Source organism: Phyllostomus discolor, chromosome 3 (assembly GCF_004126475.2).
Source record: "Phyllostomus discolor isolate MPI-MPIP mPhyDis1 chromosome 3, mPhyDis1.pri.v3, whole genome shotgun sequence".
NCBI classification, from domain to species: Eukaryota; Metazoa; Chordata; class Mammalia; order Chiroptera; family Phyllostomidae; genus Phyllostomus; species Phyllostomus discolor.
In genome coordinates this window covers 18347914-18360005 of record NC_040905.2, presented here as the reverse complement: position 1 = coordinate 18360005, position 12092 = coordinate 18347914, and the positions used below count along the sequence as shown (strand labels likewise).

The following is a 12092-nucleotide window of genomic DNA, read 5'->3' as shown; positions in this document are numbered from 1 at the left end:
TCATGCATGGGTCTGAGAATACAATTTAAGTTTTCAAGTGACATTCTGTCTTTGCGCAATGGACATTTCCACCATCATTAGGGAATAAATTTGTATACAACAGTTATATTTAGCCCTTTCCAGTTACAATAGGTTGTATGAGCCCATTCTAATGATAACAAATAAATAAATTGCATCCTTAGAAATTACCTGGTTCAAATTCCAATTTTTACTAACCAAATATACATATATATATATATATATGAATGAAAAATGTGTTATCAGCAGAATCAGTGACAAAATCAGATTTCAAACAAGAAGGATTTCTCATTTCAACTCAAGCACAAAATTGTTTTACATAATACAAGTTAAATTTTCCAAAAATTTTAAAGGATAGTAGCAAAGTCATATCACACACACTGTGGTTAAAAAGTTCACTGGACAATGGTTGGGGGAGGACTGAATGTGGGAGGTGGAGGGTGGGTGGGGCAGGGAGAGTAATGGTGGAAAAATGGGCACAACTATAATTGAACAATACAAATAAAGAAACAGAAAATACTCAATATTAATGAAAAAGCACAGGCCACGTGAATTTATAATGTAATAATAATAATAATAAAATGATCGGTAACAATAATAACATGTAGCACTAGAACACTGACTTTGCAACAGGTATTATTAGCCCTTTACAGTGCAGGGTTTCTTCTTATCATGACAATTACACTATTGTGTGAGTAGTTATTAACCCATTTTACAGATGAAAAACTGCCAGGAATATTAAATCTTAAACATACTTAATACTAAATATATGATGAGTGACATAGGATTTAAATCCAAACAGCTTAGTACCATGGTCCATACTTTTGTCCATCAACAAAATTCTAAGAGAGGCAATCTTGCCATTATAAGAAAGGCAATCTCACTTTGTAGTATCTGTATTAATGTGACCTTCAACAGTTGTCTGCATAACAACAAAATATTGCATGGAAGAAACTTTTTCAGAGTGACCAAGTTTAAAACTCAAAGGCCTCTATGGACTAAATATTTTAATATTTAATTGTGGGGATGTGGAAGCTTCTATTCACAATAATTTTCAGCAATAGAATTTTGGGGTCTTCCTAGTCCACAGGTGTATACTTTTTATTTAGGCATCTTTTCTGGAATGGAAATACTAGTCACATATTTGAGTCCTTGCTGCAAGATGACAACTGGCCATTGCAAATATGGAGTGCAATGAGAATCACCTTCTACGATGGCTGCTCAGACCTGAAGCAGAATTCACTCTCAGGAATCCAGTTAATGGATCTGAGGGTACACAAAAATGTATCTGGAACTAATCTGCTAACTTATTATGATATTTTTGAAAGAGGTTATGTGTTTTGAATAAATAATGCATTTTTTAAAAAATTGGTGAAATTAGTGCATATTACTCATTCTAAAAGTACCTACTACTCATCCTTCTTGCATTTATCAAAGGAGAAGTATAGTAAGTCATGGGTTTATTCATTTAATGCCTCACTGTGACAGAGGTTTGGTCTTGTTTTCCTTTCTCTCCACGTGTGCATCTCAGGATGTTTGCATAATGTCTGACTTACGGTAGGCCTTAAAGAACACATGATGAATGAAGGAATGAAAGAATGAATGATAAAGCAAGATATTGAGAGGCTTTTTCAGTAGTTTATATAATAGAAAATAAAAAATGAAGACTGTGTTATTTGGAGAAATTAGGTGACTGCTGACTGATATTCTGCTATCTAATTTAATACTATCCCATGAAAATGAAAACATTTAAAACTACTAATATTTTATTATAAATCATATCATATAATATTTGTGATTATCTCACATTAAAATCATCTCTCTTCAAATACAAAATCTATATTGGATACATCCTTTTTTTTTAAGATTTTATTTATTTATCTTTAGAGAGGGAAGGGAGAAGGAAAAAGAGAGAGAGAAAACATCAATGTGTGGTTGCTGGGGGTCATGGCCTGCAACCCAGGCATGTACCCTGACTGGGAATTCAACCAGCGAGACTTTGTTTCACAGCCCATGCTCAAACCACTGAGCTACGCCAGCCAGGGCTGGATACATCCTTTAGATGTACAAGATACATCCTTACATGTCTGTGTATGGCACTAGGAATAGTCCATACAATCTTCCCCCCCGAAAATAAATTAATGAAATTAATTACAGGCTAAGAAAAATTGAGCAAGTTCCTATTTAGATTTCAGGAGATTATTTAAATGTATAATGAAAAAATTTGCAAAAGAAATACATGACACATGCAAAAGAATAAAGAACTACATAACATAACCAAAAATCAAAATATTGTTAAAGATTATAAATTTTGCCTTGTCATTGTAGATAACTTGTTAGCACTATAAGTAATTTTCCATAAAGCTCTTTTGAGGACAGTCAGTTATATGCAACATCTTAATTTTCTTTTAGCAAAAACAAGGTTCACCATGGCTAGTGTGGCTCAGTGGATTAAGGAACGGCCTGAAAACAGAGAGGATGCTGGTTCGATTCCCCATCAGGGCACATGCCTGGGATGTTGGCCAGGTCCCTGGTTAGAGGTGTGTAAGAGGCAGCCATTTGGTGTTTCTCTCCCTCTCTTTCTTCCTCCCTTCCTCTCTCTCTAAAAATAAATAAGTATCAAGAAAAAGAAAAACAAGGCTCCTCTCATCCACACTATTTTCATCTTGGACCTACATAGAAATGGGTTTGACCCAGCCCCTACCAATAAAGTGAGCTGAATCAATGTCTTCACTCTGAAGTCAAGATTATGGTTGCCACTTCTTAACTTCACATCTCCATGGGGCTGGATGCTCAGCAGAGGTTGTACACCTAACACTGACATGTCTTTGTGCCAAAAAGAAAGCATGTTTTCCCTCATTTTGTTCAAATTTCATATGGTGTGATGGAGGACCCAACTCCAAGAAGAAAGCTGAGTAAAGAAATGATTTTTCTTAACATAGATTTTAGGGATATGTAATTTCTTGAGTTTTTTTTTTTTTTTTACTGTTGAAAATAAATACTTGTATCTATTCCCAAGATAGTGAAGTTTTACAAATTGATTTTTTAAAATTATGTAGAACAACCTAGTTATTAAATGTTGAAAAAACTGGGGCATATGTTTTAAAAAGGCCTCAGTAGCGAAAAGATTCTTAGAAAAACGTAGGGTTCTCTCTCTTTCTCTTTTTTTAATTGTATGGATCCAAAAAGCTTTATGTCAGTAGGGGAAAAAACAAACATTTATTTAGTACAGAAATTCTATAGAAAACCACCATTCTTTATTCCAGCAAGAAAAAGAAAGGAGAAAAAAGAGAAGAGAAAGAGAGACAAGGCTTTCCAAGCACATACTCTGTACTTAGCACTCAATGTGGGACAGACCCCCAAAAGAGTAACCGAATCCTTGGTGAAGGGAGTGGGGAAAGACATACTTTCCACAGGTTACTTCACGGTAAAGGCTTGGATTCAAGTTCACGAAGCTAGATGCAGACAAAATAAGTGTTCATGCTGGTGGTTTTCACTCTCCAGAGACTGCATATATAAAAGTCACTCTGGTGACAAAATGCAGTTCAGGACTACAGAGCAGGGGTAACCCCCAACTTACAATTCTTTAGGAAAAACTCAAAACAAAGAGAAAGAAGAAAATTTTATACTTGGCTAGTGGTTAGTTATTATGTACTCAGTTTCTGCTTATTTGATTTAAAAAGCTGACATAGGTTGTTTGATTCCAATGGTAGCTTTCCTCTATGTTATTGAAAAAACAAATAAATACCACCCTGTTGTTAAAGACAAAATTCATACGCCTTATTTTATTATCAATGGATTTAAACCAATGAACTACTGGCAGTAAAATTTTATTTTTTTCAGTTTATTTAAAGCAAACATTTTAAGTAAAATAATTCATTAATATACTCCTTGGCTGGTGTGGTTCAATGGACTGAGCACAGGCCTGCAAACCAAAGGGTCACTTCCTGGATTCCCGGTCAGGTCACATGCCTGGGCTGTAGGCCAGGTCCCCAGTGGGGGGCAAAGGGCAACATGCATTGGTGTTTCTCTTCCTTACTTTCTCCCTCTCTCCCCCTCTCTAAAAATAAATAAATGAAATTTCTGAATACACACACACAAACACACACACACTTTTGTACATGGAAGACTTACATGGTAAACACAGAACTACTCAAGTCCTTCAGTTCAAATATGTTCACATCTACCCAAACATGAGGCTATTAATTTAAAGCTGATACTTAGAGGTGAAACAACCCAGAAACTTCATGGTACTTCACCTAAGTCAAAAGTCTGATTTAAGAATTACAGAAACATTCACAACTTTTTAAAACCCCAGAAGTTATCATGGTTTTCAAATTGAGTTGGTTTAACTCGATTTTATTGGGAGTAGAGTTACATGAAAAAGGAGGACCTTCACATTTTAAAAATTCATGATATTATACAAAAAAAAAATGTACTTAACCTAGGCAAATATGTCGTTTGCCTTTGATCTATTTAGGTAACTGTTAAATTTCAACTTCAAGTTTTGTATGTGTAAGTACTATGTGAACATTGCAGAGAATGACCAGAATACCCCCAAGTTAAAACATTAACTTTATTCAGTTTATTGATTATTTTAGTTTCCCACACATTCTGCTTAACTTGATTACAGTTACAGTTTGTTTCCCAATTTTTCAACTTGCAATGAAGGATAGGAATAGTATTTTTTTTTTTACTCTACAAGATCTAGAAAAGACATTTGCTCATTATATGCCAATTTAAAGTTTAGATTGCAAACTGGTAATATTCATATCTTGTAACAAAGAAAAATCAATGTGCCCAATCAGAGGCTGCTTTTGGAAACATACAATTTATGTTTATTTTTAAAATCAGGGCTCTGTCAAACTCTTCCAATATTTTCTGTTACAGTAAATCAACAAAGATTCCTAATCAATAACTGATGTACTGAGTATAATAACTCATGTCTATGCATTCTACATCCTGATACATTGGAGAAGTCATTTCATTACAAATGCTGAATTTCCCATTATTGCTTGCTAGTGCAATAAACTGCATTGGTGCCAATTTCAAGTCCTTAAAAGCCTAGGTGTTATAATATCTATAAGAATTGCTTTCATTTTAAAAAGACATGCTCTAGCCAACTGAATGATCATATACTTTATGCTATAATGCAAAAAATAATGTAATGAATCCAATGTATAATGTAGCAGGGGATAGAATGCTGGCCATAAAAATCACAAGATTTACAGAAGTATTATTTCATACAGAATAATATAAAAAGTGCATGGAAAACTCATTCAAGGACTTTTGTAACTGTCATAGAGGGTGAAGAAAGGGAGGGAAGGAGAGAGGAGGAAAAAGGCAGGGAGGGAAGCAGAGAGAGAGCAAGATCAGTAGGACTCTGAAGTTTTTAGACATGTTATTTAATGATGAATTTCCTATTGTGAAGCAATGTTGTAATATATTTTATAGACTACAGCTTCTTTTTTTTTAAGATTTTATTTATTTATTCCTAGACAGGGAAGGGAGGGAGACAGAGAGAGAGAGAGAAACATCAATGTGCGGTTGCTGGGGGCCATGGCCTGCAACCTAGGCATGTGCCCTGACTGGGAATCGAACCTGCGATACCTGGTTTCCAGCCCGCGCTCAATCCACTGAGCTACGCCAGCCAGGGCAGAGACTATAGCTTCTTTAAAAAATACATTTATTTATTTTTAGAAAATGGGGAAGGGAGGGAGAAAGAGAGGGAGAGTAACATCAATGTGTGGTTGCCTCTCAAACACCCCCTACTGGGGACCTGGCATGCAACCCAGGCATGTGCCGGGACTGGGAATCCAACCAGTGACCCTTTGGTCCCCAGGGTGGCACTCAATCCACTGGGGCACACCAGCCAGGGTAGCTTAATTCTGTTCTGAAACTCGAAATGTGATTTAACTTTATATTTCTGCCTCATGCAGAGTATTTATAATGAAGGCCATTTTCTAAAAAAAGAGGGGGAGGGAGGAGATTTACAATGGAACTCGCATGATTTAGTAAAGTGCTTTATGATGTTACTGGCAAACTCTCTAAGGACATGTGTCTGGCTAGCACAGAGGATTGTTTATATGAAGGCATTTCAACCTCCCACAGGCGGTCATTATTTTCAAGGAATGCTACATTTATTTTCTAAAATGAAGTATAATGTAATTTTATTTCATTCATTCTTACTCAATTTTCAGCTTTCCTTTTCTTCAATCCACCACCAAAACGGTACTGTTTCTCTAGAGAGCATCATGCACGTTTCAGGAGAGAAATAAAAATATAAAGGCATTGGTGAAAACAAAGCACATTTATTCTTTAAAAAAAATCAGGTTACTTTTTTGTAAGACGTTCCATTGAAATTACAGAGTTAAGCAAAAGTTATATCAAAAGATTTTTTTAATTATCTGAGTATTTTAATGAGATCAATGCTAATATTACATTAAGGATAATGCATTCCCAGAAACTTACAACTCTAAATGTGATAGATGTGACTTTTTACATTGTTTGCCTCCTGAGTAAGTTGGATTGAGTATGAAATACTCAAAGAAAGTATGGCAAAGGCAAAAATGGCCTCATATGCTTTAGATCTCCTTACAAAAGACAACAAAAATGGATTTTCAAAGGACTCAAGGTCTCATACAAAATGTCAAGAAAGGTGAGGATGCTGTGTGTAGGGCAAGAAAGAAGAAAAGGTCAGAGGTGACTCTGAGTTGATACTGTTATCTCAGAAAACAGGCACTCCGTGTTGACTGGAATTTCCTCGTCCTTATGCATGAAAAAGAAATCTGTAATTTAGAGGGTTGAAGTTATTGGGAGTAAAAGTAGGATATATTATATTACCATTCTCTGGACCTAATATAAATGCTTTGGGAAAAAGAAGACAGATTTTAAAATGTTTCAATTCAAGACTTTTTTATCTGCATATTTCAGGTTATTATAATTATGGATAAAAAATGAAGTTGAACTCATTGGTCTGAATAAAGTGTCAAGAAAAGGAAAGTAGGTTTTCCTATGTTAACTTTCATTTCTCAAATATGTGTTCACAATGCTGTTCCTTGGATTCTGATTACTTCTGTCAAAATACCCATAATAGGGACCATACACATGGTGCAACACTTCATCAGTGTCACCATGGCTCCATATGTGCCTAACAAGAAGGAGACCACCTTTCTTGCTACTTGGTTTTTACCTCCAGTCTATTTCAGACAAGACTGTTACATATAACATGGTTAGTAGAGTGACTTTTTTGAAACCTGATCTAGAGAGTATTTCAGTTTAATCAAAAGTAGAGTTTTCAAACATAGACCTGAAATTTGGAGGTCAAATACACAAAATTACTTATGATTGGTATAAATTATTTTTCATTTCCCTGCTTATACTTTGTTCCGATGTTTTACAACCACTTCTAATGTGGCAACAGCATTATAATGTCATTTGCATAGTAAAAATAAGACTCTATTACGGCTAATGCTTTGGAAACCCAAGGGCTAGACCAGAAATAGGTGGGTATACGTCGTGACTCGCACTAAAAAGGCTCACTGTTCAACACTATTACTGATGATAACACAACAAAAATACGGTTCACTTTGCTGCTGAATCAGCATCATCAGAGCTACGACTGTCCCTGTGCTGCAGCCTAGCGGAGTGATGCGGTATAAAAATGACAGATTCCAGGATGCGGTGTTATCACTTGCTGCAAAGTAGGTTAAGAAACGGAGGACGTAAGTCATATGTTCAGAAATCCCACAGACAATATATACTGTGTCCCAGTTACATGTTTATATGGAAAACTAAGTGAAGATGAAGAAATTCCCCGAGAGTCTAAACAGGGTTCACATAATCTGAAATGAACCTTTTCAGTTTCAGATATTATCTTTTCCAACAACAACAAAAAATCATATTCCTTTCAGATGGCATTAACTTTCTTAATAATGTGGCAGAGATATATATCCCTGTAGATGGAAAATCAATTTTCTATCCCTTCTCCCTTTTTAAAAAATAAAATATGACTATAGGTAAAGACTTCACAATATAGAGTTAAATTGAATACCTATACATTACTGTCCTTATCAATAAACAGCTAATTTTTATAAACATCTAGGAATATCACTTGAAGCATTGATCAGGTACCAGGAAATTTAACTAGAGACCTCACACATATACATATGCATGTGAATATCATACAGATTACATGCTTGCCTCCCTATTTTTCTGCTTTTTTTTTCTTTTCCAAAACATTTAAGAATGTGGAATTCTATTCTTTCATTGGAGTCAGGGAAGGCATATGCATTCACCAGGGAAGTCAATTTGTTAGCAGAAAGTAATGGAAACCAAAGAAGTATCTGACTTAATGAAAGCAGACATTGACTCATACTTTAAAAACACGGCCAGAAAAAAAAAAGTAAAAGCAAATGAAAGAAGCATTTCTTTATGTTTTTAACATCAGAATGGGTTTGTATTTCATGTGTTCCTAAGCCACAGGCACACTCTGCTATATTTGTGCACTCTCCAACCCCTTCACCCTCCCCATCCCCATAAACCACTATTTCCTTCTACATTACACACTGAATACATGATGTGTTTCATTACTACACTGCAGGGAAGGGGAGCAGGGCAGATTATCTACACAACTTATCCTTCACCTATTTCTCTATGACACAACCGTCTCCTTTTTTCTTCACCACTCCAACTAAAAATGAACCGGGAGCTCTTGTCAATGACATAATGCTTTCAAGAAAGTTCTACTAATTAAAAATCCTCACCATACCAGACCTAAAAAATGAACACACTCTTGCCAAGTGTTATTCACCACAGAGACGCTCTTGTAGCCACGCTTTAAGGAAGACTAGAGAGAAGGGTATGGTGTGGAGGGAGAAAGTCTACTAACATATGCACTGAAGTATAACAGTTGTCGGCGTCAGAGGGACAGGTTATTTTTAATATAGGTCCTTTAAGAAAAGAGGAAGGGAACAAAAAATAATGCATCTCCTAAGAGCTAAGAGTAATGGATGTGTAGTTTTTGGATAACAGAAGCTTTTACTGGAATGAAGAACCACAATTATAGGAAATAGCTCTGGTTTTTTGGAAGCAAAAGATGAGATGTCAGTGTTTAATGAGGTTTTTCTTTGATTGCACCTGTAGACACCCCCCCACCCCTTGCCCGTGCCTTTTTAATGATAAGGACATGGTAGGTTTTTATTGCAGGAGCATAAAAACACTTTCAGACTACTGCTTTTGCCCATGCTTACAGTTCCATCCAGTGCTATCAATAGTTACTTGTTGGGAACATGCATTTAGACTTGCAATGTGCTGCATTAATTTAACACCACATAAAATATGGATTTTATTGCAGCAGAGACAATAAATGCTGCAACTGCTGACTACATGCATTTAATCTCCCCTCCTTCATCTCTCCCCCCTCATACTTCTGACTCAGACATAAAAATGAGAATATGGGAATGGTGCCTATTCCATTTCTGATAAATGTCAATCTACTTTATTTATGTGCCTGCTTAGTGACCATTGACTGTTCCCAGGAATCTGTCTTCTGCCTGTCATTTCTCTTTATTTTAAACGTACAATGAACTGTGATTATGAATAAGTGAAGAGTGAATCCATTCACATGGAATGCAAAGTAATGTTAGGTGATGCTCGAGTTCACACCACAACGTTGTCTCTCCAACTGATTTCCAAAATAAAGAACAAGTATGAACATGCCAAATTTCGCTCCATGACAGATTCTTAGCAATTGTTCAGAGTGAATAAATTCACAAACTCTAATATCATGATGCACTGTTGAGCATGGTATATAATTTATCCAGTTTTAAATTACCTCTACAGAAATCAAAGCAGTTTTTTTTCCTAGAATCCAATATATATAGTTTTATGCTTATTAATTTAGTAATGCACTCAAGATGATCATTTGGAAATAATTGCTAAATACAACTTAAAAACAAACATTTCCCCCCCAGGGAAAGGAAATAAAAGACCTTAAGGGAGTTTAAAAAAAAAAAAAAAAAAAAAAAAAAAAAACACAGAGAGAGATGAAGTCTTCCTACCTTTTTTATCAGCTTCTGGATAACGGAAGTTGGTTCCAGCCAAAATAACCCTGGAGAAATTGTCACTAGGTCCCCTTTTTGTTTGTTTACGGCTGTTATTTCCTATCACTGATTCTACTTCAATCTAACTCGAGCTTTCTCTCAGCATCACTTTTAACTCTGGACGGCAGGGAACAGAAGAAAACGGGGCTGGGGGGTGCGGCGAGCTCTCTCTGATTGGCTTTCATTCAGTGCTCCTGATTAAGGGAGGAAAAAGAAATGGTAAGGGGTGGGGGGAAGCCCTTCCTCGCACGGAGAGAAAGGTTCTGCTGATAGAGCTGCAGCACTCGCCATGGGAAGGCTGGAGACTGGGGAAGTGCTGGCTTTTGCTAGCACACAGCGATTTGCAAGTGAATGCGAGGGGAGGGCGCATCCGAGAGGAGGGCTTTGGATGAAAGGCGTCCCCTCCCCCGCAGGGCAGAAAGACTCTCTGTTTCAAGGCTAAGGTAATCAACCCAATCTAATCCGGCTGTGTCCGTAATACGATCCTCGGAACCGGACTGCTTCTTGCGATTCTTTTTAAACAGACTTCCTCTTCTGACATATATATTCCTACACCGTCCCTACGCCGGACTGCCGAAATACAAGTATCAGCGGGCGTCAGGTGAAACTGCAAGCAGACCTGACACGTTACCAAAGTGATGTTTGTTTCGGTTTAACATTTTTATTTTTGCTTTCATAGGATTTCCCTTCACTGATTCTCTAAATACCTTATTTTTGTTGCGTACTGTCATACGAGAGGCTGCCTCGCTCGTCGTTTTGGACAGTCCTGTAGCCAGTCTTGTCTGCTTAATTTTATCTGCTTTGCGTTTTTTAAATTTTACAGATAAAAATCTTATTCATAATTGGATTATGTAGTTAATGCTATCAAAGTATTTAGATTTTAGACTTGCTACAATAGTCTTCTCTGTTTCCTTCTCACTTTTTGTCCTCAGAAATTTGACTATCATGCCCAAATACGTGCGTGGTTCTATTTACTTATCAACCACCTAACTGTCCATGTCTCTCTCTCTCTCTCTAACTCTACATCAAGTTGGAATCGACCAAAACCTTACCAAAGGATGTCAGTATAGCTCCATGAAATAACTAACATCTTTGTATTTTTCTGGCTACATGCAGATAACATTTTAAAGTACATAAATCATACAAACATGCTATAAAATAATAATATACTAGAAAATAATTTTAAACCTGGGTGATGAATTATGAAGATAATCTTGATCAAGTATAACTTTAAAAAATAAGATGGCACTGCTCAGAAATGTTAAATGACTTGCTTAAAGCAAGGACACCAGTGACGGAGTTAAAACTAAAATGACAGTTGATATTTCTATCAATACATAATAGATATTTATAATCACAATTTAGTGCTGCTTCTGTGATGTGTACTATCTCCTGGGTGCATATTTGATTATGTTTAACATCAGTAGAGCCCTTACACAGTCAGCATAATGGGGAGGGAAAAAGAATCTCCATTCTTATGGAATTGAACTCAATTAGATGACCCAAGAGAGATCACCTTTACATCTGCTTTCTAGAAAGAGGAGTAAAATGAAGATGGAAAGAATGATCCCTTCCATTGAAGTCTGCTAAGATTTCATTGGCTGAAAATGAGACAGCTACAAATTGTTGCAAAGGAGGCTTGGGAATTTATGATTCACTCTGGAGAGCTATTTGCCCAGCCAAAATCCTTGGTACTGTTAGAAGAGGATGTGACAGAAATGGATACAAAGAGCCACAGTGCTGTCCTACCTATATCACAAAATAGTAGATTGTATGGTTTTTCAGAGGAAAAAAAATGAAATTTTGTTCTTTTCTAAAAGTTTGTCATTATTTTAGGGAATGGTATACATGCAAATATTTTTAATTGTTGAAGTGTGGAGCAATGGTATTTCCAGGTTTTTCACTTTTTGTTTTATGTTCGCAGGATATATTTATTAAGTTATAAACAAAAACTCAGGTATTTACATATTC

At 36.1% G+C, this 12092-nt stretch overlaps 1 protein-coding gene across 2 annotated transcripts in view; it reads right to left on the bottom strand.

Annotated features, from left to right (window-relative positions):
* Positions 1-10435, bottom strand: part of LOC114510289 (cadherin-10) — a 138476-nt gene extending 128041 nt beyond the window's left edge. The window contains exon 1 of one of the 2 annotated variants that reach the window (XM_028528949.2): positions 10080-10435. The gene's annotated coding sequence lies outside the window, so the exon portion shown is untranslated. The remainder of the gene's footprint in view (positions 1-10079) is intronic. The other variant, XM_028528944.2, reaches the window with a different exon arrangement.
* Positions 10436-12092: the final 1657 nt, after the last annotated feature.